The sequence below is a fragment of the Palaemon carinicauda genome, chromosome 43 (genome assembly GCF_036898095.1).
Source record: "Palaemon carinicauda isolate YSFRI2023 chromosome 43, ASM3689809v2, whole genome shotgun sequence".
Taxonomy (NCBI): Eukaryota; Metazoa; Arthropoda; class Malacostraca; order Decapoda; family Palaemonidae; genus Palaemon; species Palaemon carinicauda.
Genome location: NC_090767.1, coordinates 34989791 through 35015359, shown reverse-complemented (window position 1 = coordinate 35015359; position 25569 = coordinate 34989791). Strand labels below are relative to the sequence as shown.

General features: G+C 37.5%; 1 long non-coding RNA gene across 1 annotated transcript in view; it reads right to left on the bottom strand.

The window, feature by feature from the left end:
- Positions 1 to 9312: 9312 nt before the first annotated feature.
- The window catches only part of LOC137633960 (uncharacterized), a 97528-nt gene continuing 81271 nt past the window's right edge, over positions 9313 to 25569 (bottom strand). Inside the window, exon 3 of the long non-coding RNA XR_011042384.1 lies at positions 9313 to 9458. This is a non-coding gene — a long non-coding RNA (uncharacterized lncRNA). The remainder of the gene's footprint in view (positions 9459 to 25569) is intronic.

The window sequence follows — 25569 nt, the reverse complement described above, 5'->3', positions numbered from 1 at the left end:
TTGATCTACTCTTGAGACTTGTTTTAATTCTTGAATTTTACAGTGTTTCGAATAATGTTCTATTTCCTGGTCTTTACCTGCTGATTCTCATCTGAATTTGTTGGACAGAAACTTACGGTCTATCAAATTTCTAGTTCTTAATCTAGGTATTGATCTCTGGCACCGCAATTCAATTAGTTGGTTATGTATGTTGCATAAAATGTTTCGTATTTCTGATCATCCTTTACCTTCATATCTTTACAGACAGATACCTCCTGTTCGTAATACTAGGCATGCAGTTAATTGTAATAGCCATGCCTTCAAAATCATGAGGGTGACCATGTTTTGACCATGATTTGGAATGATCTTTATCGGTAAGTTAAATTGGTAGAACCTCAAAAGTTCAAACTTGCAACAGATGTTTCCATGCTTAACCGGCTGATATAAGTCTTTTTATAGTTTATATATAACATATGTTTAGACGTTGTTACAGTTTATAAAATATTTTATTCATTTTTTCTTATTCGGTTAATTACTTCCTTATATCATTTCCTGACTCTGCTATTTTTCACGTTAGGTTTATAGCATCTTGCTTTTCAAAGTAGGGTTTTTCCTTTGCTAATAATAATAATAATAATAATAATAATAATAATAATAATAATAATAATAATAATAATAATAATAATAATAATAATAATAATAATATATTAGGAAAGAGTGTATGAATACAAACATTGCTAAGACAATATAAAATTTGGATAAATTCGATTTTAAGTTAGAATATGTAAAGAAGATTAATCGTATTCAATGTCAAAGATGCACGGTACGGTCGAGAATAAGATTGATTGTAATTTTGAAAGGTTCCTTGAGGGTTATGGTTTAGAGCATAGTTTTGAAAGGGAAGATATGGTATGTAAGTGAGTTTTAAGTGCATTAACTAAAACAAATAAAGAAAGGTCCCATTTATGAAAATCTCGGTATCATAGGTGAGTTGAAAACAAGGGCAATGAATGAAATAAGCATACAAGATTTATATAAGAAGAATTATATGTTTAAACGTTAATGTCTATCTAATATATTAGTAGGAGTAAAAATATAGTTTTATATAACTATATATGTTTTTTGGACGGAACTAATCTAAGGAATATAGGATATTATACCACAAATGTTTCGCACACGGTCATTCAGTGTTTTAATTTTTTTTTTCGTATATCCTGCTCTCTCCGTGCACATTTAAAAGAAGTAGATTAAGCTTGGCTTTTCTTGTATTAGCTTGTTTGAATTTAGTGAGGTTTTTGCTTGCAAGTACTTGTATATAGGCTCATTATCTATTAAAAAAGTTTAGTTACATTCCTAAAACCTCTCTGATATAACCTAACAGAACAATCGCAAAATTGCAGACCAGAGAAGGAACAGCTCTCTTCCTCCTTTCCCCTTGGTGCTGCACCATACTGTTTGGGATACCTCCCTTGATTTATGTCTCTGTCTCTCTACAACATTCATAGAAGTAGGGAGGAATTTACTTGATTTCAGTGCAGCAAGATTCAGTTTCACAGAGGGGGCATAACTAGCTATATCACCAAAGCAGGCTATATACTAGTGGCTATCACCAACGACACTTTTGGGGAAATCTACAATTTCCTTTTTGAACAAAGGGATACCCCAATATCGTACTACGCCCCAAGTATTTATATCCTGGAGCAGTACTCACCATTGCAAGCCGTCCATATAACCAAGATTTTTAAGCTCTCTCCACAACACTTTGTGAATCGAAAGTCTTTGCTTGCACTCGGGGAAATCATAATCTAGTTCACTTTCAACCTGCTACAAATAGCTCTCCTCAGGTGGTAAATCTACTTTAGGCCCTTTGGGTACCGCGGCTGCCCAAACCTGTATGTGCTGCCGTCCCTAATGTCAACATTTTGCCCATGAAGGACCTGGTGACCAAATTCGACACACTTATGGAAAACCAATTCACCACCTTCAATTCTTCAATCAATACCCTAAATAAGATGAAGAGGACAACTATTCAACATCAACTGAAGTTAACCTGAATGTGGTACGATAGAATATGGTAGGACACAGACACACACCCCGCGATGTGTAGAAAGGGTGACAAAGGCACCCACCACCATTATGTTCCACCCGTATCTCACACCACAACCAATGACCTTTCTAGCCACTGAATGACGCACATTGCCCATGGATATATTACTACCACTCCAAATTCATAGTTGCTGTGTAAAAATGTGTAAACAGTGGTCAGTGGCCTAAAGACTTTTAAGAAGACCAGGGCTTTTGGCAGTGGCCTCCCCTCTCTGCACTCTTTTCTATTTACATGATGGAAGTACAGAAAGAAACTTTTGGTAGACAACTTAGTCTGTCTAAGCCTACCAAAGTCCAAATAGTAGCTGCCAACCGATCTGCGATCTCCACCCAGTGTTAATAAGCCCTTATCTTATATTTTGTGAGTGCCAAATATAATTTAAAGTTTCTCTTTGCTGACATCCCATTGCCAATCCTCGTTGTGGATTTCTTCACCCATTTCCACCTCCTGGATGAGGTTGCTCACCGACAGTTACTTAACACAGACTCTTACTCGTCGACTCGTGTTCAACACACAACCTCCAAAATTACTCTCCACATCAGCACACCCATGGATATCTACGCCTGTCTCCTCACATTGCGCTCAGAAGTTTTCTGTCCTCAACTTCACAATATGCCCACCATTCCCACTAAACAAAGTATTGATCACCATACCAAGACAACAGGGCTATCAGTGTTCGCAAGAGTCAAGTGTCATCTGCCGAATTGTTTTGGAGTCACTAAAAAATGTTTGCTGAATTGAAAGAAATGTACCTTTGCCAAAAGGCTGTAAGCTCATGCCTATTGTTCTTACATATAGTCCTGCAGTAAGAAAATTCCCTGCACCCATGTGGGGATTACTGGCACATGAATAAGCAGACAGAATGGATTAACTACCTCCCAACAAAACCTTGCCACAATTACCTCCTACTCACAACAAAGGAAAGGCTTTATCCATGCTTGACTTAATGAAGGGGTGTTATCAGATGTCCAAGAACTCATAAGACATCCCTAAGACAACCATCACCATCCACTTCAAAACATACAGCTACAACCATACGGTTTCAGCCTTAATAATGAAGCAGCTACTCTTCAACGCTTCATGAATAGCTTTTTCGTCAACCTCCACTTCAGAGTATGTTACAAGGACGACATACTTTTGTCTTCTTCCTTCAAAGAGGAACACCTCCTTCACCTGCGTGTCATGCTCGACTGCCTACAATAGAACGGCTTTGCAGTGGCGTCCGACAAGTGTACCTTTGGTGTCAACGAAGTATCCTTCTTAGGGTACCGCATCACTCCTGAAGGAGTTCATCCCTTCCCTGAGAGAGTACCAGCTGTTCAGAACATCCACACACCCTCGACCATCAAAGCAATGCAAGAATTTTTGTTCATGGTCAACTATTATTACTGGTTCCTTGCAGCCATCGTCGCTACTCTCGAGCAATCTATGTCTCTCTCAAAGACAAGTCATAACAGCTTTCTGCACTACAAAAAATGCCCTATCAAACATGGCTTCACTAAGTTTTTGTGTATTACCTGATCTTTCCCTTTTCTCTTTGATAGTAGAAACATTATAATTGTTGTAGTACTCAAGGAGGGGGTCATAGGGTAACCACACTCTTTGGCCTTTTTCGGTAGGAAACTGTCTAGTGCGGAATCTGAGTACTCCACATTTGACTAAGAATTAAGGGAATTGCATATGTTCCACCACATCAAAGAATTTGGGCCGTTTGTCATTCGCACGGACAACATGGCTTTGGTGCACTTCTTCACTTAAAGGTCTGACGATTGGTCCGCTAGTCAATGTCTAAATCTCTCTGGCACGTATGAATGCAATTGCACCCTTCAGCACGTCCCTGTGAAATTGAATCTTGTTTCCAATAACATTTCAAGAAATAATTGGCAGCTATTCCTCTGGGATTACTGTGCATTGGAAAAATCCATACAAAAAGATCCAATGTATCAAATATGTAGGCCAACTACATTTTTTTTTCTATAAGACTGTTTTTTCGGAGGTTTTATTCAAGAAGACAAATGAAGTGACACCACATAAAGAATGAACACATAACAATAATGTCAACCTCTTTTAGAAATGCGACCTAGAATTACTAAAACTAACAGCTGTCTCTGTCACATTTTCTGAGTAAGGGAAGTGGGGGACAGGGGGTGGTAGAAGATGTTTACTTGTATCTTCAACCCTGTAGGGCCATTACAGTGACTCAAGGATGAATGTGTTCTCATTGGCTACAGTTTCCTAATCATATTAGCAAATACAAAAATAATAGAGAACAACATACATTCTGAATTGGGGCTGAAGTTAAAGTGAGAGTTGCTCTACCTGGCTAGTAAGTGGAGCATACCCTCCACATGTCAACTTCGTTAAAAGTTTAAATGGACATTCAGGTTTGCTGAAGTAATACTTCTATCAAATGAGGATGGTTTGTATTTTTGTAGGAACAACTTCTTGATAATAAACCATATATAATTTCTACACAAAAAAATAGAAGCCTAACACTATTGACAATAGATAACAATTTATAAAAAAAAGAAATACCATCTTAGCATTTACATATGACCATTTCTGAATTGACCGAACTCGTGACTGAACAAGTGTTAACAAACTTGAGATAATGTTTAGTGGTTCAACAAGCACCAACTCTTCAAACAAATCTACCACAATGCAGTTCAATCAGAAATCAAGCCATAGGTTTTAATCTATTTTAAATATCATTACAAGTACACTTGAATACCTATTTATTAGGAGAGAGAGGACATGATATTCAAACAAGTAGCAGATATGTTAATAGTAGCAGGAGTGTAAAACACATTTAGGAAGGGCCAGAAAATCAAAGATTTCGATTCTCTGGTGATATTGTTATAAACAAGGGTGATCAGTGATAACATGCATATAGTATTATCTCTGTGTTCCAAAATAGTAGTCTCTTGCTGTAGACTTACCATCTTTCAGGTGTGGGAAAGCGATGTTGACAAAGAGTATAGAGAACAAATGTAAAATTTACTACCGAATATAGTGTTATAAAGCAATCTCCTGTTATTACTTTTATAAATGATGAAAATAAGATATAAATAAGAATTCAATAGTGAGTAGAACTGAACAGAACATTATCAATTAGAATGACCAATTTTGCAGATATTAGGACTGATGTAATTTGTGAAGCCAAATGGGTGTGATGTGACCAAATAATTCAAACAAGTAAAGGTGTAGTATAACGGGAAAGCTGATTACTTTGATATGACTGAATCACTGGTCAATTATTTCAGAAAGTCTTTGTTATAAAACTGAGAGACATTTCAAGGCAGCAGGAACATATCTTTTAACTGTGATGGAAACTTCTTACTCAGCTGGGGAGGCCATCGTTGAAACACTCCCATACGCTTAATATTATAAAGAAAATATCATTTGCAGTCCAATGATATATCCCAACATCATCTTACCAACAAGGGAGTTTTACACAAATTATGCAAGCCAGATGATGACCCCTTGAAACCTTGCTTCAAAAACAAGAACCTCAAGCACCCTGCCTCTCTTATGGTTTGGGCAGTGTTTACTTTTTATGGTGTTGGGAAGCTAATTGTACATCCTGCTAATGAGAGAGTGAACCAGTACAACCATCTGGAGTTATTGGCAGACAACCTTCCTGACTCTTTCGAGCAGACCAAGGCAGAAGTTTTAATGTAGGATGGGGCTCCTGCTCACACGGCCAAACTTGTAACAGACTGGCTAAGGGACTGGGATGTCAACTATTTCAATGACTGGCCAGGTAATAGTCCTGATATTATCCACATTGAAAACTTTTGGCGGTTATTAAAAAAGAAGTTGCGTGATATGGACACCTCCTTAGTGCCACGATTGGAATCTATTGTTTTCCAGCTTTTGGCCTCCATTCCTAAAACAACCCTCCAAAAACCTAGCACTTTCAGTCCCAGAATGTCTCGAGAAGGCGATAGAGAGGAAGGGATACTCAATTTAACCTTTATATGTAAGTACCATAATTCTATATTTCTTCTAGCAAAATACCCTTCACCTTCAGTTTACAGGTTTCATTAAGGGAGGCGGCAACACATTCCGCTCATACCGTAGTTGACACAGAGGTAAACAAAAAAGATCTCAAGTGGGGGAGGAGAAGGACAGCTTGTAAGGGTTTCGTGACCATCGTGATCATATCTCAGGTCATTACAAGCGAGTTCTCTGATCATGGTAAATATCAAATTCTTTAGCCATAATTGTAACATTAGCCCCTCCCTTAATACAGACACATCACAGTCGAGATAGGGAGATCATTGAGAGGACACCTTTGTGTCCAGAAAATGGTCCCCTCAGTTTTCTGCCTTTCACATAAAAATGTTGCAAGTATTAGTGTTCTTCCTGAGGATGAAGAAACTCTTTCTAAGAAGGGACACCTATGAAAATATTTGCAAGAATAAAAAAGAGTAGGTCCCTATAACCTTTAAGGAAAAATCTTGCTCCAGAACTTTCAAGCTTCATCAGACCAGGCAAAATCACCAAGAATGGTAATTTCAAAGGACTACCCAGAATTTTTGGATACTTCATTGGAAGACTCCCAAGCACTGGGAAGCTAAGTACAGTAGAGTACTCTGACCAGTATGATGAAGTACCGAGAACATTCAACACATATTGGAACTATTGGGAATTCCAACAAGATTGACTGGAAATTTTTTTGGGATTTTACCAAAGAAGGAAAAGTACCAGGAATATTTTTTTTGGACATTGCTATGCATGCATTAAGATTGGACACTTTCAGTAGTATAAGTTATACTTTCTCATAGGAAGCATTAATTTACAACTCTTCACCATGATTCTAGCTTTTAACTCCATCAGAAGCTACAGGAGACACCGGGAAAGCTAGACATGTGGAAGTACCAGGACTATGTAACCTATGCAGGAACCTAAGATACTTAAATTAAGACTGACCAAGATCATTTTGTTGCCTCTTCAGACTAAGTAAAAGAAACAGAAAAGGTAATTATACAAAAATACCAAACCAATGCTACCATGGTAGGAACAGTTTGCACTTAATGGGCAATTGTCCTGGCTTCTCCAAAACTGAAAAAAAAATCAGAGTATCGCTAACTACACTGCAGTACCAGCACCATTTTATAAGTGCAGGAATCTTGGAAGTGTCTGACTAGATTATTCAAGTATTTTTCTGTCTTCACCAGGAAAAGTATAAAGGCAATCTCAAAGCTTCATTAGAACACATGAAAGCTCCAAGAATATTTCCTATATTGAAATACAAGACTCTGTCTACGCATGCGGGAAATCTCAACTGTTACAGATGGAATATCTAGATTTTTCATGGCTTCAGCATCATAGACAAAAGCAACAGTAACTGTCAATTATTTCAGAGGCCACAAAAGAAGATGTAACCAAAGCGTTAACTGTTCAGTATGAGTTATCTGACATATAAAAACTGTCATTTTCTTTTAATTTCCTATACTACCCACTGCCCTTAATAATAAAGTTAAATGTTGAATATCTTAATAGATTCAGTAAAGTTAGTAAAAAAATAAAATATTTGGTTAACTAAAAGTAATCTTTTACCTCATATTTGGAGTGAACACTAAACACTTTGAAAGGAAATCATGCATCTACACGTATAGGAAGAAATATTAATTGCAATTTGCCTTTTCAGAGACAACTGTTCAATCTGGTGTATAACAAAATCAAGACCTAACGAACTTCCTAACCTACAAGATGACCCTATTTAATAGTATTTTATTCATGAGAATTATAAAAAGAAAAGGAACACGATATCCAGTTATTTATAAGTAAGAGAGTTTTCTCAAATGGCAACCAATAAAGATGAGTTAGCATTCATGTTCTCATTTCTTTCATAACCTTTATTGACAAGATAGTTAGCAATCTTGCCCCAAAATGGAAGATTCTTCGGTTCAAATAAATTATGAGTAAAACATTTATTGCCTCAATAAAATATTTTGATTCTATATAATGTATATATATATATATATATATATATGTGTGTGTGTGTGTGTGTTTGCAAATACATATACATATCTATGTATACACACACACACACACACACACACATATATATATATATATATATATACAGCATATATATATATATATATGTGTGTGTGTGTATATATATATATATATATATATAAATATAAATATATATATATATATATATATATAAATATATATATATATATATATATACATTATATATATATAGATATATATATATATATATATATATAAATATATATATATATATTTATATATATATATATATATATATATTTATATATATACATATATGTGTACATATATACCTAAAAATATATATATATATATATATATATATTTATGTGTATATATATGCATATATACAGTATATATATATATATATATATACACACTTATATATGTATATATATATATATATATATGTGTGTGTGTGTGTGTGTGCGTGTGCAAATACATATACATATTTATGTATACACACACACACACACATATATATATATATATATATATGTGTGTACACATATATATATGTATATATATATATATATATATAAATATATATATATATATATATATATGTGCACATATGTGCATATATACAGTATATATATATATATATATACACACACAGTAATATATGTATATATATATATATATATATATACATATACATTTATATATATATAAATATATATACATAAATATGTAGATATATATATATATATATATACATACATATATATATATATATAATATACATATATATATATATATATATATATATTATATATATATGTATATATATATATATATATACATACGCATATATATATATATATATATACACACATATATATATATATATATATGTGTGTGTGTGTGTGTGTGCGTGTGCGTGTGTGTGTGTGTGTGTGTGTCATAAGTAGTTTTACAGTTAAAAATCACGTCAATGTTTCCAAATGATCATATGTAGTAAAAGAGACATTGCTGATGAAAAGATCTGGATGCTGATTACCCTCTATCCTTGACTAACTTATAATCATAATCTGAAGCATTCCTCTAATATAATTATATTCTTGTATAAAGAAAATTCATATAATTTCAACAGTATTCTTTTATAAAAATAGTATCTCTAATAAAAAAAAATACTGTTGCCAGCAATCACGGTTAATATAGTTCACTGGAAGTAGCATTGAACTCACCTTCTAATTCCTCTTTGATATCCAAGATTTATTCTCCTGCTAGTACGCACTCTCTCAGGCTTTCGGAAATTTCATGTAGTTTTCTCACTTTTTTGAAGCACTTGTTGTTTGTGGTTCATCACTGTTACTATAAATGTCCCTGCAGTAAGGTTCTGAAATGCAAAGGAGGTTGAGTACAAATAACTTAAGATGGATATTGTCCCCTGTGTTTGGGCACCTCCATTTTATAGCCTTTTTATTTCATTCAAGAATGTTAAGTACACTAACATGCCAAGGCCACTCTACAAATCCTGGACGTTAAGCTTTTTAACTGACTTCTTCAGAACTACCAGGGGTTGCAGGACTGTTAATTACCCTATAGTACCAGTACCAGAATCTGTCTACCCACACAGAAACCTTGGTTACTTCCGTTGGATATATTCAGGTTTTCTTCTTGGTGTTATTGGAACATGCAAAAGAATCAGAAACTCTAACTTCATACAGGATTATTCAACCTTGATCAAGGTATCATCGGAACAGACAAAAGAAGTGTGCTATTAATGTTTGAGTCTGTATAGGAAGGTTTTGCTATTTTTTTCCATAAATTAATAGCAATATTTTTGGGTTTGAGGATACTGTAGTCCTGCATATATTGCATAAAACCCAAAATTTCATAATTTTCCTAATTTCATTGCCAAGTTACATCCGCAATATCCTATCCCTCCTTATCCCCTCCATCCCCACTTCGATGTTTGACAGTGGAATGCTCCTCTTATATCACAGTAATTATCACAAATAACAAATTTTACTGATTCCGCGATTTTAGTAGAATCTGATATCCAAAGTGAGTTTATAATAACATGTTTTTCTTATAGTTACTGTAACTTATCCTTATTGGGGTTAAAGTATCTAAAAAATTAAAAAATTATGGAGTGTGCGTCCAAAAAGAAGCTTCTGTCATTGACATTAGTGGGTGTTGTTATTAAAATTAGAAATACAGTCAGGATGCTTTAAAATATATTCATTCGTTAACATTATTTATTGACAAAACCTCTATGTAAGTAAGTTCCGATTAGTATTACTTATTATTTAATTGAAAACAATGATGGTATTAAGACAAAAATACTTCAGACGATTCAGCTATTAAGAAACTTTTCCGAGCTAAAAGGGCACCCATCCGTGTGAGTTGAAATCACCCTATTCAAAAAAAATTGTGTTGTCTATTTGGACAATTAAAAAAATACAAATAAACATTATGAATATTTTTGTAAACACCTAGTGTTAGAAATACTGTATATATGATTCAAGTAAATGCTGTGACGGTAATGACAAATTTATAAAACAAATAATGTAACTACAATGCTTTGCAAATTGGCCTCAATAAGAAAATGAGTATATGTAAGATTATATGTAGGCATTTGCTCTCCCTGTGTAGGGATGGAACTATTCCTGACCCATGCATCCCATGCTGATGTAGGACGAGTCACCCAGTCTGTATCCAGCTCTTGTACGAGACGCATTGTCTTAAATTATACTCCTTACCGAACAACCTGTACCTCATTGATATCCTCTAGTCTTAAACTTCCTACATGGTGCAGTGTGTTACTTAGGATCTTAAACAACCGGCGTGTCGACCGCACGAAGACCTACAGTTCCTTCACGGAGATATGCAGGCATGATGAATTCCAGCCAACCAGGCATTCGTGACACCGATGTGTACATTTATGGGTGGCACAAGAGCAACGTGCAATCGAGGCCTTCCAGACTGGACTTGCCAAAGTTAAACCATCTGGAACAAGTGGTTCCCCAGTTAGGGTTCCAGCATCTGCAGTCCCTGAAAGGTGTTAGATGGAGATATCAACCTCAACGTTCCACTAATAAAAAAGATCAATGAAGTTTTGGCTCCACCTTTACAATGTAGAGAGGCTGGTTACACAGCAGTAGAGGAGTAGGCCTGACCGTCATTTTGGTCCCTAAGGAAGAATAAAATTGGTACTCGTGAAGGCCAAAACCTTACCTTTATCACCAATCACCGCCACCTAGTCTAGTCAAGCTCGTGGGAGATGGAGCACTGGCAGAACATCTTCAATCAAAGAATTTTCAGACTGAGAAACACACACACATCTTTATCACCAGAGGATTCAATATCTATCACAAAACCCCCAAACTACCAAATTCAATGTATGGTGACTGTAATGTTTCATTTAGATGGGCGGGATTACCTAAGTTATGATTATAGGCTCAGGGGATGACTGGAAATATCCAGAGGGATATCTGTGTTTATGAAATATGTCGTCATGGCTGGACGCGTGCTTCCCTTTTGTTACAACATAACATGGGGTCCAGATTACATCAATAATTTCTTCTGGAAGCTTCCATGGCATGACCGAAGTGAGCTTTTTAGAGGAAGCCAATAGAGATGCAGAATTGTTTAAAAAAATCCCTCTATGGAAATGACCACCGCCAACGGTAATTAACTCTGCCATTATATGGGTATATAAACTTCAAGAAGAGATTTTCCAGGGGAGATAGGACAGGATATGAGATAAGAGAGGAACCCTGTCCGAAGGAGATAAAAAGCAAGTCCTAATGAGATAAGAACAGAGAATACCAGAAGTTTGAAAGAGCCAGATTCCAACCTTCCCTTCAGAAAACAAACACCTATCTCCAAAATCTTGTTATGGCTGAGAAGAAGAGACAAACTGAAGCAGCCAGCCCTCTCTGCTTGTGACGAAAAGAAGCCCACACTGCCTGTAGCCTGCCTTAGTTCAATACTAACATCGAATTTTTTTAGAAGACTTCTGATGTCCAATCTTGATTCCCCCTTTCTGTGACGTCTTTGACTCCAGTCATTGTGCCAATTTCATCTGAACTTCAGCAGCCCTTCGGCGATGTTCTTAAGGTTGAAGTCTCCATACCAGAATCGTCTCAGCAGCTGCAGAAAACCATTCTTCAAGTATTTTTACCATTCTGACTGTTCCCCTTTTCTATTGATGTTTTGATAGATTTCATTTGTTATTTGAAGTAAACGAATTAGTAACATTGATTTACTTTACATAAGTTTGCAAATAAACGTTGAATTTTTTCGTGGGGTTCCCTTTATATGCATATTACATATTTCAAAGGTTGTTGTTGGAAACGTTTATTTAAATTATTTTAAGAGCCTATGTCGATGGTAAAATCGTAATATTTAGTGACCTAGAAGGATTTTCGACAACGTAACTAATTGAAACAGGGAGAATATAGAAAGAAGCAGAATGAGTGAGATTAAACAAGATTTGATAGCTTCAGGTAACCTTCTTGGTCAAGATGGTGATGATCTCCGTTAGCATATTTTTATGAGAGAACAGGAAATGTATGAGAGACATGAAAGAGCAGCTGAGAGAGAAAGCAATGAAAGACAGCGAGACAAAAAAAATGAGAAACAGCGTAAGCAAGAGTTAGAAATCGCTCATTTAAAGCAAAATCTCCATAATAGTTCACCAAGTAGCAGACCAGTGAGTAATGCATCAGGTAGCAGACGAGGAGGTAATTCTTCATTGAACGATGATTCTGATGATTTAGGAATGGGTGCAGTGTTGACATTAATTCCAAAATTTGATGACGAAGATGTAACAAAATATTTCTTGTCTTTCGAAAAGTTAATGAACAGAGTAGGTTGTCCCCCCCCCCCACAGTAAAAAAAATAGTGGACTTTTTATTTACTCTAAGTTTCAAGTGGTAGTACACTTTCTGTGTATTGTTGTATGTCTAAGGATGAAAGTGAGGACTTCAATACAAATAAAGAAACTATTTTTAGTGCATACAGGCTAGTACCAGAGGCGTACCATAAGACATTTATAAGTTTGAAAAGGGATGAGTGTAACACTTATGTGGAATACGGAAAGAAGTTAGAAAGATAATTTTATGAATTTTTAACTTCTGCTGAAGTAGATACTTTTGATGATCTCAAGAACTTATTTTTGTTAGAAAACTTCAGAGATAACATATCTCCACACATTAAGCTATATATAGACGATAGGCATGAAAAGTCTTTTACAGAAGCAACAAGGTTGGTAGATGAGTATAGTCTTACTCACAGAAGTTTTAGCAAGAGTAATACAGATAGATATGATTATCATTATTATTGTTTCAAAGGAGCTGAGAAAATATCCGCTTCTTAACTCCGTTCGGTAGTTATGAATATAAAGTAATGCCTTTTGGGTTAAGAAATGCAGCCAGAACTTTCCCAAATTAATGAATCAAGTTTTAGATGGTATTGATAACTGTATCGTGTATTTAGATGATCTTATTATATTTTCAGAAACTTGGGAAGAACATTTACTAATTTTAGCTAAAGTCCTGACAGACATGGAAAAAGCAAACCCTGCATCTAATTTAAAGAAATTTGAATTTGGGAAAACCTTTATCACTTATTATGGGCATAAAGTGGGTCTCCGTAACATTTGTCCTAAAAGTGGGAACACAGGAGCTATCATCAATTTTACCAATCACAGCAACTAATAGGAAGGCCATGAGATTTTTCAGGATGGTTTCATATATCCATAGATTTGTACCCAATTTTTCTCAGAAATAAGCACTCCCATAACTAATCTTTTTAAGTGCCGAAATATTTTATGTGATGATGAATGTGTAGAAACTTTAAATAGATTGAAGGCTTTAATGCTTCACAAGCTATTATTTTAGCAACGGATTTAATTTATTGATCGATGCTAGTAACATTGGTATAGGAGGAGTCTTGTTGCATGAAGTGAATAAAGCTCAACGAATTATTCAACTATTAAGAAAAAAATGTTTAGTTTACTTTCAGCCTTGTAGCCCTTTGGTGATTGATGTACGAAGTAGTCCTGTTTTAACTGTGTATACAGATCAAAATCCAATAGTTTATTTGGAAAGATTTAGAAATAAGAATAATTGTCTCATGCATTGGAGTTTAGAGCTATAAGATTATAATCTGCAGATAATTCATGCAAAAGGAAAGAATAATGTGACAGCTGATAGTCTTTCCAGAGATTTTTCAGGATAAGAAATGCTTTTTCTTTTTCATCAACAAATGAAGTTTTTTTTTTTTAATGAAGTTTAGTGTTGCGTGACTGGAATACGAAAGAAGAATGTTTGGCTGATGTTAAGTTGAAGCTTCGTGCAAATGTTCCTCAGTTCAGGATGAATGCGCTTTTTCATAGCAGACATTTAAAAAAAAGTTAATTCGGTAGATTTTCCTTTGTTTTTCTTTTCGGGGAAGGTGTCATGGATAGATTCAATACTTTTAAGAGGATATGCTATTAAAAAGCAATAATATCTACCCCCATAGTGTGAGCAGTAAGACGAGTTTCGACTACCGTATGGTTTTGTCAAACCTGTCATCACTTCACTGTCATCAGCATTTTTAAAGTAAACCGAGCCTCAACAGGAGCACCTGCCGAGACAAAGGAACTGTCATGTTTTGACCAAGATGTCATCATCTTAATCAGTGGAGTAAGCTTATTTTGAGAAACCGAGCATGAGCGATATCCGTGTTTATGAAATATGTCACCATGGGTGGACACGTGCTGCCCCTCCTCTACAAATTAACATGTGGTCCATATTGCATCTGTAATTTCTTTTAGAAGCTTCCATGGCATGATCGAACTGGGCGTTTTCAAGGAAGCAAATAGAGATGCAGAATTGCTAAAACACGCCTTCTATGGAAATGACCACTACCCACTGTAATGAACTGTGCCCATACATGGGTATATAAACTTCAAGAAGAGATTGTCCACGGCAGATTGGATGCCACACAAGGAAGGAGAGGAACTATATCCGAAGGATATGAGAACTAAGTCTTAATGATTTAGGAAGCAGAGAAACCTGAAGTCTGATAGAGCTAGATTCTACCCTTCCCTTCAGAAAACAAACACCTATCTCTAAATACTTTTATCACTGAGAAGAGAAAAATTGAAGTAGCCAGTCCTCCCTGCTTGTGATGAGAAGTAGCCCACGCTGCCTGCAGCCTGCCTTAGTTCAACTCTATCATGGAATTCTTGGAGAAGACTTCTGATGTCCCATCTTGATGCCACCCTATCTGTGACGTCTTTGAAACTGGTCATCATGCCAGTTTCATTTGAACTCCCGCCGCCCTTCTGCAATGTTCTCAAGCCTGAAGTCTTCGTACTCGTATCGTCTCAGCAGCTGCAGAAAACCATTCCTTAATTATTTCTACCCTTTTGACTACTCTCCTTTTCTATTGATGTTTTGTTTGATTTGATTTGTCATTTGAAGTAAACGAATTAGTAGAATTTATTTTCTTTATATACAAGTTTGTGGATAAACGGGTTGTAATTTTTTATTTTTTGAGTTTCTTCTTATATTAATTTCCCATTTTTCAATGGTTGTTGTTGAAAATATTTATTTCAATCATTGAAAAGACCTATAACGATATCAGGAACGTAACAACACGCAGCAGTATAAAGGTACTGTTCATACCCAACTACAAGGCTTTGCAGAGATTCATAAGATTAAAGTTCAAGTCGAGTTATCTCATGCTGAAAAAGTTTTATGTGGAGAAGGATGGCAGAGCAGAAGTCAAAGTGGAGCCATTGGCCACTTTACTCTGGAGTGACAAGCGGAGCAACACTACTCTGCCCAATAAGAGGCCATATCTCAGGCTAGTCAAACTTAGGATATACAAATAGGTAATGCCGTTGGACACTTTACGATGGAAGCCAAAGAGTATGTAGAGCCCATAGATCCAGGGGATCCTGTCAGTAAGGGGTTTCAGTTTGGTGTTGTCCCCTTGTGTTTTTGAGTAAGTAGGGCCCTTTTTCCAAAGGCACAGTGCCTAATGCCAAGGGATCTCTGATGTTTAAGGATATCCAAAACTTCGCTCCCAAATTTTCATCAGCACAGGACTCCTTTGTAAGCATATCGCTAGAAAAAAGAGTCATAGAAAGGTGTATATTTTTAAGATTCCATTACAAAAAGGCTCCACATAAAATATTGATCTACACGTCGTACGATCCATTCGAAATGACAACTCTCTCACATTGTTATTAATCACTACTCAGAAGGGCTCAGTCTTGTACTACTGTTATAAAAGATGCTGATTGGAATGCCCCTAAGTCTCACTATCATAAAAGTGTTTACACCACTTTTGTGGTGTCACAGAGTTCAGATCATGGGATATTCACATGACTGGCTTATTTGGACGGACACACAAGAATTATGCCTCAAATACAAAAATTAAGTTCAGCAGGCTCTTCAAAATCTTGGCAGCCTAATAAACTTTGCAAAATTAAGAATAATTTCAGGAACGATATCAAGTTGCTAGGTAACCAATGGAATATTGGGAAAACTATATTAACCCTAACAGAAGGATCACAGCAAAGAATTCTAAGCAAAGGTATATATATGTTTTTTCAAGATGTAAACAAGGAAGATTTTATATCTTGACCAGTGTTAAAGATAGGATTTTAAAACTATTAGGCTTAGGTATATGGTTGTTGCAAAAGAATTCTCAGGCCATGGACAATATCAAACTCTTTTCATATTTTGATCAAAATGGTCCTTACTTCCCTTACCATGATCTAAATAGATGCCTCATGGTCGGGTTCAGGAGATCATTCAGAAGAGATCATTGCATTTCGAAAATGGTGACCTAACTTAGCAGAATTTCCCATAAAAAGTATTAAAAGTGGTGGTGCTCTACCTGATAATGAAGAGACTCGGTCAAAGAAGCACCTACCATATCAAGACTTTCATAGACAAACTATCATCTATCTATGGCCTCAAGAAGGGAAATTCTGTTCGAAAACTCTCATTTTATTAGTGCTGATAAGTAAAAACCCATCAACTCACAGATGTTTGATTTTGAAAACAAGGGCCTAATGATAAATACAGTCAAAGGCACTACTAAAAAGGGAGGTCAATTATGCGACAACTTTAGCTTCAACAAACGCATTTACATGATGGAGTAACATTACCAACTCTCGAACAAGTTTTTAAAGAACCTCATCTTGATAACTAGAAGAAAATAAGAGATAGCTTTAGAGCTAAAAAATCTGCAGTCTTTATGAAAAAAATTCAAAGAAAAATATAATTTTGGTCTACAATTCTGCAAGCATTAAGACCTATCATGAGAGCTTTGGTTTCAAATGTTTAGGCTCAAGAGAACAGAAATAAGAAGGAACAAGTTTCTCATTACTCTACTTACTTTTAAACACTTCAGCGAAATTGCTTGACTTTTCTTTCTGACAGTAAGTGACAGAGCCATATTGTTTAAGTAATGCACGACGTCATAGGTAGATACAATATTATTGAACGAATATATCATTAAAAAAAAAAAATTATTTTCATTTTCAGTGTTTGCAGCAAGTCGACATTTGACTACCATAATGTTTGTTCAAAGTTATCATCATCTCACTGTCGTTAGCATTCAAGTAATAAACTGAGCCGCAATAAATTGTGCCGTCAGCAATAATGGAACCTTTTTTTTAACCAAGATGTCATCGCTTTAATCAGTAGAGTCAAAAATTTCTTAGAAACGAAGCTTCGAGGCACATCACTGTTTAAGAAAAATGTCATCACGTTTTAACACACGCTGCGTAGTTGTTATGGCTTAACATGAGCTCTAGATTGCTTGAGAAATTTGTCTCACAAGGCTCTCTAGCATGATCGAAGTGGGCGCTTTTGAAGTCTCTTTACCATCATCATTACAATCGCTGAAGAAAACTATTCAATATACATTAGATATTATTTTACCTAACTGACTGTTCACCTTTTCTAAAAATATTTTGAATGATTCTATTTCTCATTTAAAGTAACCGAAACGGCAACTTTGATTTTCTTTATAAATAAGTTTGTGAATAAACATAGCATTTTTTGTGAGTTTCTTTTTATCCTAATTTCCTATATTTTATTGGTTGTAGTTGGAATATTTTATTTTAGATGTTAAAAAAGAAAAAAAAAACTTACTATTTCCATATTATAACAGTTTGCTACCTTACCACGATTTTTGACAACAGTACCAAGTGAAACCGGGAGAATATAGAAAAAAGCTGAATGAGTGATATTAACCTAAGATTTTATAGAGTCACGAAGGCTTTTTGGTCGTGATGTCGATGCTCTAAGCGAGTATGATTTAAAGATAGGGAGGGAATTGCATGAAAGATATGAAAGAGCAGCCAGAGATAAGAAAATTAGAGACAGCGAGAAGAAAATGAGAGACATCGTAAGCTTAAGTTCGAAATCGCTCGTTTAGTGCAAAATATTCATAATTGTCCACCAGGTAGCAGACCAGGAAGTAATGATTCTGGTAGCAGACAAGGTAGTAATTCATCATTGAATGATGACTCTGATAATTTAGAGAGGGGAGCAGTGTTGAAATAAATGACAAAGTTTGATGAGGGAGATGTAACAGAATATTTCATCTCTTTCGAAAAGTTAAAGAACTCTACCAACCGTGTGTCAAACGATTATACATAGTAAGGACCTTTCTTTTTTTGTATATATTATGCTTTTATCTCCGCTCTCCCCTCGCACTGAAAGGGACCCGAATAAACATGTCTGTTTTTCTCACCATTAACTGTTAACAGCAACGGTTGCAGGTTGAACATGAAATTGCCTGTTATGTTTTTATATCCTTTTTGCCTGGAATTTATGTATATATAAACGGATGTTCTGTAATAAAGTTACTCAGTCGCTTTCATCCTGCCATCTTAGTCACAGCCTCTCTCGGCTGTTTCACATTGGTGACCCGGGAAGTCGACTTGCTCCTCCCGCCTTCCATCACCCCCCCCCCTCCCCCATCATTGGTACTATGGCGGACTCCACGGAATTTGGTGCCTCCCCATTGAAACTTTCGCTGTTCGCCAGCGGAGAGGCGTTTGATTGGTTTCAGCGCGCAGAAGTCCAGTTCCGCATCAAGGGCGTAACTCGGTCAACCATCAAAGCAGATTATGTTCTCGTGGTGATACCCGAGGACACCTTCCCGGAAATATCCAAACGGTTTTGTGAACAAGGAGACACCCCAATTGCGTATGACGCACTCAAAACATACCTTTTGCACCAGTACTCACTGTCGCCAGCCGCCCGTATAGCAAAGCTTTTTCAGCTCTCTCAACAACCATTTGGGGACCAAAGGGCTTCGCTCGCCCTCAGGGATATGACCAGTATCGCTCGCTTGCAACCTGCGGCAGATGGATCTCCTCGTGAGGTGAACGTACTTCGTGCCCTCTGGATACACTGTTTACACGAACCTGTCTGCGCTGCCATACCTGATGTCGATAGTTTACCCATAAAGGACTTGATGACCATAGCTGACGCCATTATGGACAGCCACTTCACGACCTTCAAGACCTCCATCAACGCCTCCTCTCCTGACAAAGAGGACGCCTATTCAACGTCAACCGAAGCTGATGTGAATGCTGTACGACATACACGCCTACCCCGTGACGAGCCGGAGTGGCGACAAAGCCACCCATCACCAATAACTCGCTCGCGCCCCAACCAACGACTTCTACAGCCACTTACTACCGCCCATCGGCCGCATATTAGCTACTACCACTACTGATTCAGAACAGCAGTAAAAAAATGTGCCAAGGACTGTCAGTTGCCAAAAAACCTGTAAGTAGACCATCGCTCGTGGCGGTGGCTTCCCGTGTTTCAAATCTTTTCTTTTTAAATAATGCTGGAATGGGAGTGCGATTTTTGGTAGACACGAGTGCTTGTCGTTCTTTTTGGCAAAGGGAACTCTTGAGGACACAACGTAGTCTGTCTACGTCTGCCGACGTCCACCTGTTAGCTGCCCACGAATCTGCGATACCCATCTACGGTTACGAGAACCTCACATTATCATTTGGAAACGGTAAATTTAATTGGAAGTTTCTCATTGCTGACTTCACATTGCCAGTCCTCGATGCGGATTTTCTCTCTCATTTCCACCTTCTGGTCGATGCCGTACACCAACGATTGGTAAACGTAGACTTGTACTTGTCGACACCTCCCCAAACCGCCCCCTCCAACCTCGCTCTCCACATCAGCGCACCCACAAATGCCTAATCCCACCTCCTCATGTCGTATCCGGAAGTTTTCTGTCCAGAACTTCGCCAAATGCCCACGGCTCCTGCCAAGCACGGTATTTATCACCATATCAAGACGACAGGACCCCAAGTCTTCGCAAAATTCAGACATCTTTCACCGGAACGATTGGCAGTCGCCAAACAGACGTTCACCGAAAGGGAGGAAATGGGCCTTTGCCAAAAGGACTCCAGCCCATGGTCGTCACCCTTACACATCGTTCTGAAGAAAATCAGCTCCCTCCGTCCGTGCGGGGATTACTGGCGCCTGAAAAAGCAAACAGAACCAGATCACTACCCCCCTCCCAAACATAGCCGACGTGACCTCCTACCTACACAAAGCGAAGGTTTTCTACACGCTCGACCTTTTGAAGGGGTATTATCAGGTGGCTATGGACCCAGAAGACATCACCAAGACCGCCATCACCACTCAGTTCGGTACATACACCTTCAATTACTCTTGTTTTGGCCTTCGTAATGCTGGGGCCACTTTTCAACGTCTCATGTATGGCATCTTAGGGGATCTTCCCTTATGTGTATGTTATTTGGACGACATACTTGTGTTCTCATCCTAAAAAGACGAACACCTCCGTCACTTGCGAATCGTGCTCGACCGCCTGCAACAAAATGGACTTCTAGTCCGGTGCAACAAGTGTACCTCTGGCGCCAGCAAAGTGTCGCTCTAAGGGCACCGCATCACTCCTGAAGGAGTCCATCCCCTCCCTGAGAAGGTAGCAGCTATTCAGAACTTCCCAACGCCCTCGACCGTCAAAGCTCTTCAGGAATTCTTGGGCATGATCAACTATTATCACCGTTTTCTGCCAGCCATTGCCGCAACTCTTGCTCCCCTCTACGCCTCCCTCAAGGGCAACCCAAAAAACCTGAAGTGGGGTCCCTTTCAAGATGCGGCCTTTTCCAATGCAAAGAAGGCCCTATCAACTGCTGCAGCTCTCACTTTTCCCATACCACATGCTGCTCTCCTTCTCTCCCCTAATGCCAGCGATGTTTCTATTGGTGCAGTACTGGAACAGGTGGTCAGAGGCTCACCCCGCACATTGGCCTTATTCAGCAGAAAACTGTCCAAGGCAGAATCGGGTTATTCTACCTGGCGGTGCACTTGGCTGTGCGTTACTTTTGCCATTTCTTAGAAGGTACGCCCTTCGTCATTCGCAGAGACCACATGCCTCTGGTGCACACCTTTACTTGACAGTCTGACGCCTGGTCAGCCTGTCAACGCTGACATCTCTCCGCCGTGGCTGAATACAGTTGCACCCTTCAACACGTCACTGGGAAAATGAATCCAGTTGCCGATGCCCTGTCAAGAAACACGTTGGCGGCCGTTCACTTGTGATTAGATTACAATGCCTTGGCTGAAGCCCAATGACAAGATCCAGAGTATCAAAAAGCCCTCCGTTGGGAAGACATCCCCCTTGACGACTCCAACACCGCCCTCCTCTGTGACACCAGTACTGGTAGATAGCGACCTTGGACTCCTGCTCCCATGTGCAGACAGGTGTTTTATTTCATTCATGGCCTTTCACATCCCTCGTGACGTTCTACTGCACAGTTGCTGAAGACAAAGTTCATTTGGCACGGCATTTTTAAGGATGCTAAGGCTTGGTTCCGTGCCTATACTTCTTGCCAAACTTCCAAAGTACATCGACACACAGATTCAGGAGTAGGCACCTTTCCTCAACCTCATCGTCTTTTCGCCCACATTTACGTCGACATTGTAAGCCCCCTACCCACATCACAAGGACATTGTTACCTCTTTACCGTATTAAAAGAAATACCCATGAAAAACTCTTCAACAGATGCGAAAAGGTTGGCATATGAGTTTGATTGATAGTAAGAAGAAAAATAATTCCTTGTGTTGTAAGATGCAACATGGTATAAGCAGTTTTAGCAATAGTAATACTGGTAAATTTGATTATTATTGTGTTTGTAGAAAACCAGATTATACTTCCATGTTTTGCAAGAGCAAATGGGCTGGTAGTAGTACGGAGATAATCTTTTTTCGATGTAATTAGAAATGGTATCTAGCAAGGAAATGTATGGAGAAGGTGAGAAATTTTAATAAACCAGTGTCTCTAGTTAATAATCTTTCGTCAAGCAGGTATGAAATTATGGAAGAAAACTATGACCTTTTATGGAAATTTTTTGTCTAAAGGTGTAGTTTCCTCTCTAGAAGGAGTGTGTTTGAGAGAGGTTTCTTGCTTAGGGACACCAAAGCAGCTGTCTCCCTCATTAGGATAGTGGGTGTGCCAGCAATGACCATATTCAGTATGAAAGAAAAAGTTATGTTAAGTATGTATCTAAACAATTGTGTTGTTTGTTTGTTATTTGAAAACGAACATAGAAAGTGAGTGTCAAAATATGTAAAAACTAGCAGTTTTAGACCATATGTCTAATGGCAGTGTTGTCATTATAGTCGGTAATGATTGAACTACATCAAAATATGTAAATTCTATTATAAGTAAGGTTTAAGTGCTTAAAATGGTAGTAACTAGGTCAGATTTAGTTACAGATAACATCTACTGTTATAACTTTTTCATGGATTCGAATGTGTTTGATGCTAGTGGTGATTTTTATCTTAGCAGGACTGTGGCGGAGAAGACCGACTCTATCGTTGGTGAGAGTATTAGAGAAGCTTACGATGTAACTGTCAAGAAAATTGATGTAGACTTAGTCTATGTACTAGATTTAAATAATAGTTACTGAGATTGTTTATGCACCAACATTCTGAATACGGATGAGTTGTGGAAATCTTTTGTCATTATGTTTGCCCTAAATCAGTTAGCAAAGAGATTATTGAACAATTAGTAATCCCTAGGAAGCTTTGAAATTCACTTTTGAAATTAGTTCATGATGATCAAGGACTTTAAGGGGTAGATAAAACTCACGAGTGTCAAGTTGATGGTAATCACTATCTAGTAATTCCCAGAGTTCATTTATATAACATTCAATCGGAGGGGGAGCCTTTAAAGAATATCGCAATTGATATAGGTAGACCTTTGCCTAGAAGTAAGGGAGAGAAAGTAAGTGTTATAAGTATTGAAGAGGCTGGCTTAGGAAAGGACTGCCAGTGATTTGAGCTCTCTGGATGCGTCGTAAATTTTATAGAGGATGTGCAGTGACGGTAAGTGGTAGGGTAGTCTTGTAAACGCTACAAAAGATCTGTATAATGTGAAAAAAAAAGTGGTATAAGTATTGGTTTTGTCTTATGGAAGCATTTTACACGTTATTGAGGGTGCCTGATCAAAGATATGTCAATAATTATAGTCTTCTCTAACCGTTAAACATAGAGGGTGTGCAATGAGTGCATGATTGCCGTATTGTAACTAGTGATTTGCAGCCTTCAGGAAGCGCTGAATACTTTATGGAGTCTGTGCAGTTAGAGTATGTGGTGTTGTAGTAAGTGATTTTATCCTTCTAGAAGCATTGTATTAACAATCATTTTCTATTAAAAATCTATAAACTGTCTATTAACAGTCACGAATACTCTAACCCATTACTTAGAAGCAATCTCAGTAAGATACTACAATGCAAAAACTGTAGTTAAACGCTTGTTGAGTTATTTTTAAAAGTTTGGTCCGCATTGATTCACCCTGAAGGCTCCGGAGGGCCTGACCATTACTAGACACATTGGATTGAACCATGCGAACGAAGTTTACTTCAAGGCTTACACAGAAGCAATGGAGAGTAACTTGTCTACTGTGATGAAGCCGGTGAAGGTCTTTTGTGAAAATGGTCAGCCTTTTGACTCTCAGATATCCCGTGAAAGAAATTCCACAATGGCTTGTGGCGCTATCATGAATGCTTCAGGCTATTACATCCATCCAGTATTTATAATTCCACGAAAGAGAAGGAAGGATTCTGTCATGCAAGGAACTATTGATAGGTCAAAAGAAATCCTGCATCAAAATAGATGGACGAATGGTGAGTGTTTCAGCATGTCGAAGAAAGGACCTCTTGCTTAATGGACAATAAGATCCTTTTGATAACTGAAAATGCAGGTCTCTTGAACATTCAGGATATTTTGAGTATGTATTGCAGAAGGCCATCATCATAGCGACATTGCCTCCTCATACAATGGCTAAGATCCACCCATCTGATATGTCTGTCTTTGGGCATTTTAAGAGTTTCTCAATATCCATCCTCTGATGAAGTCAAAATACCAACTCTGTCTCTGGTTTTGGACCTTACTCAGATTTCTTCCCAGGGAATTATATCTTGGCAGCCTACTGATGATTGGCCCTCAACTTTAGGAATGACAACTACCCAGCTCTGATTCTACCTGCAGGAAGTCTTATAGCTCTTCAACAGAACTAGACCAGCCTATTACTTCCATTTCTGTCCGATCCTACACTAACGCTCCTGGTCATCCTTAGGCAAGGGCACAAAAAAAAGTCATGGTCTTTATACTGACTGAAAAAGAAGAATCTATTTCAGAATTCCGGGCCAAGGGCGAAAAAAAGAGGAAGGCTCAATAGAAGCAGCAAGATGTCAAGAAGAGAAAGTAGGCATTTCTTAGAGGACATGGGGGACATGTAGCGATTGCATCAGAATTTTTTCCTAGAAGCCTCAATGGCATGATCGAAGTAGGCGTTCTTGAGGAAACCAATCAGCAGGAAGAATTGTAAAAAAGAAAAAAACTCCTTGTATAAAAATGAAGACCGACAAAATATTATCTCTAATATCCTGTTGCGTGTAAATAGACACAAATTGAAAAAAGCCTGCCCTTCCAGCTTGGAGAAGAAGTAGCCAACACTGCCTGGAGCATGGCCTCAGTTCTACACTATCATTTAATTCTTGGAGAACACTTCAGATGTCCCAACTTGATGCCATCTTTCCAAAATCCTGTTGCCTCTGAATAAAGAGGAATTGAAGAAGTCTGCCATTCCTGCTTGGACAAGAAGTAGGCAACACTGCCTAAACCTGGCCTTAGCACCATTCTATCATTGAATTCTTGGAGAAGACTTCTGATGTCCCTACTTAATGCCATCATTCCGTAAAGGCTTCAAATCCAAAGACATTGTTCCAGTTTCAACAAAACATCAGCCACCTTTTTCCGACGTTTTCAAGTCTGAAGCCACTGTACCAATATGATTTTGATTGATTTCATTTGACGGTTAAACTAACGTAACAAGTAACATTGATTTTCTTGAATAATTAAATGAATATAAGTGATAGTTTTTTGTATTTTTTTTCTATATTTATTGCAATATTTCAT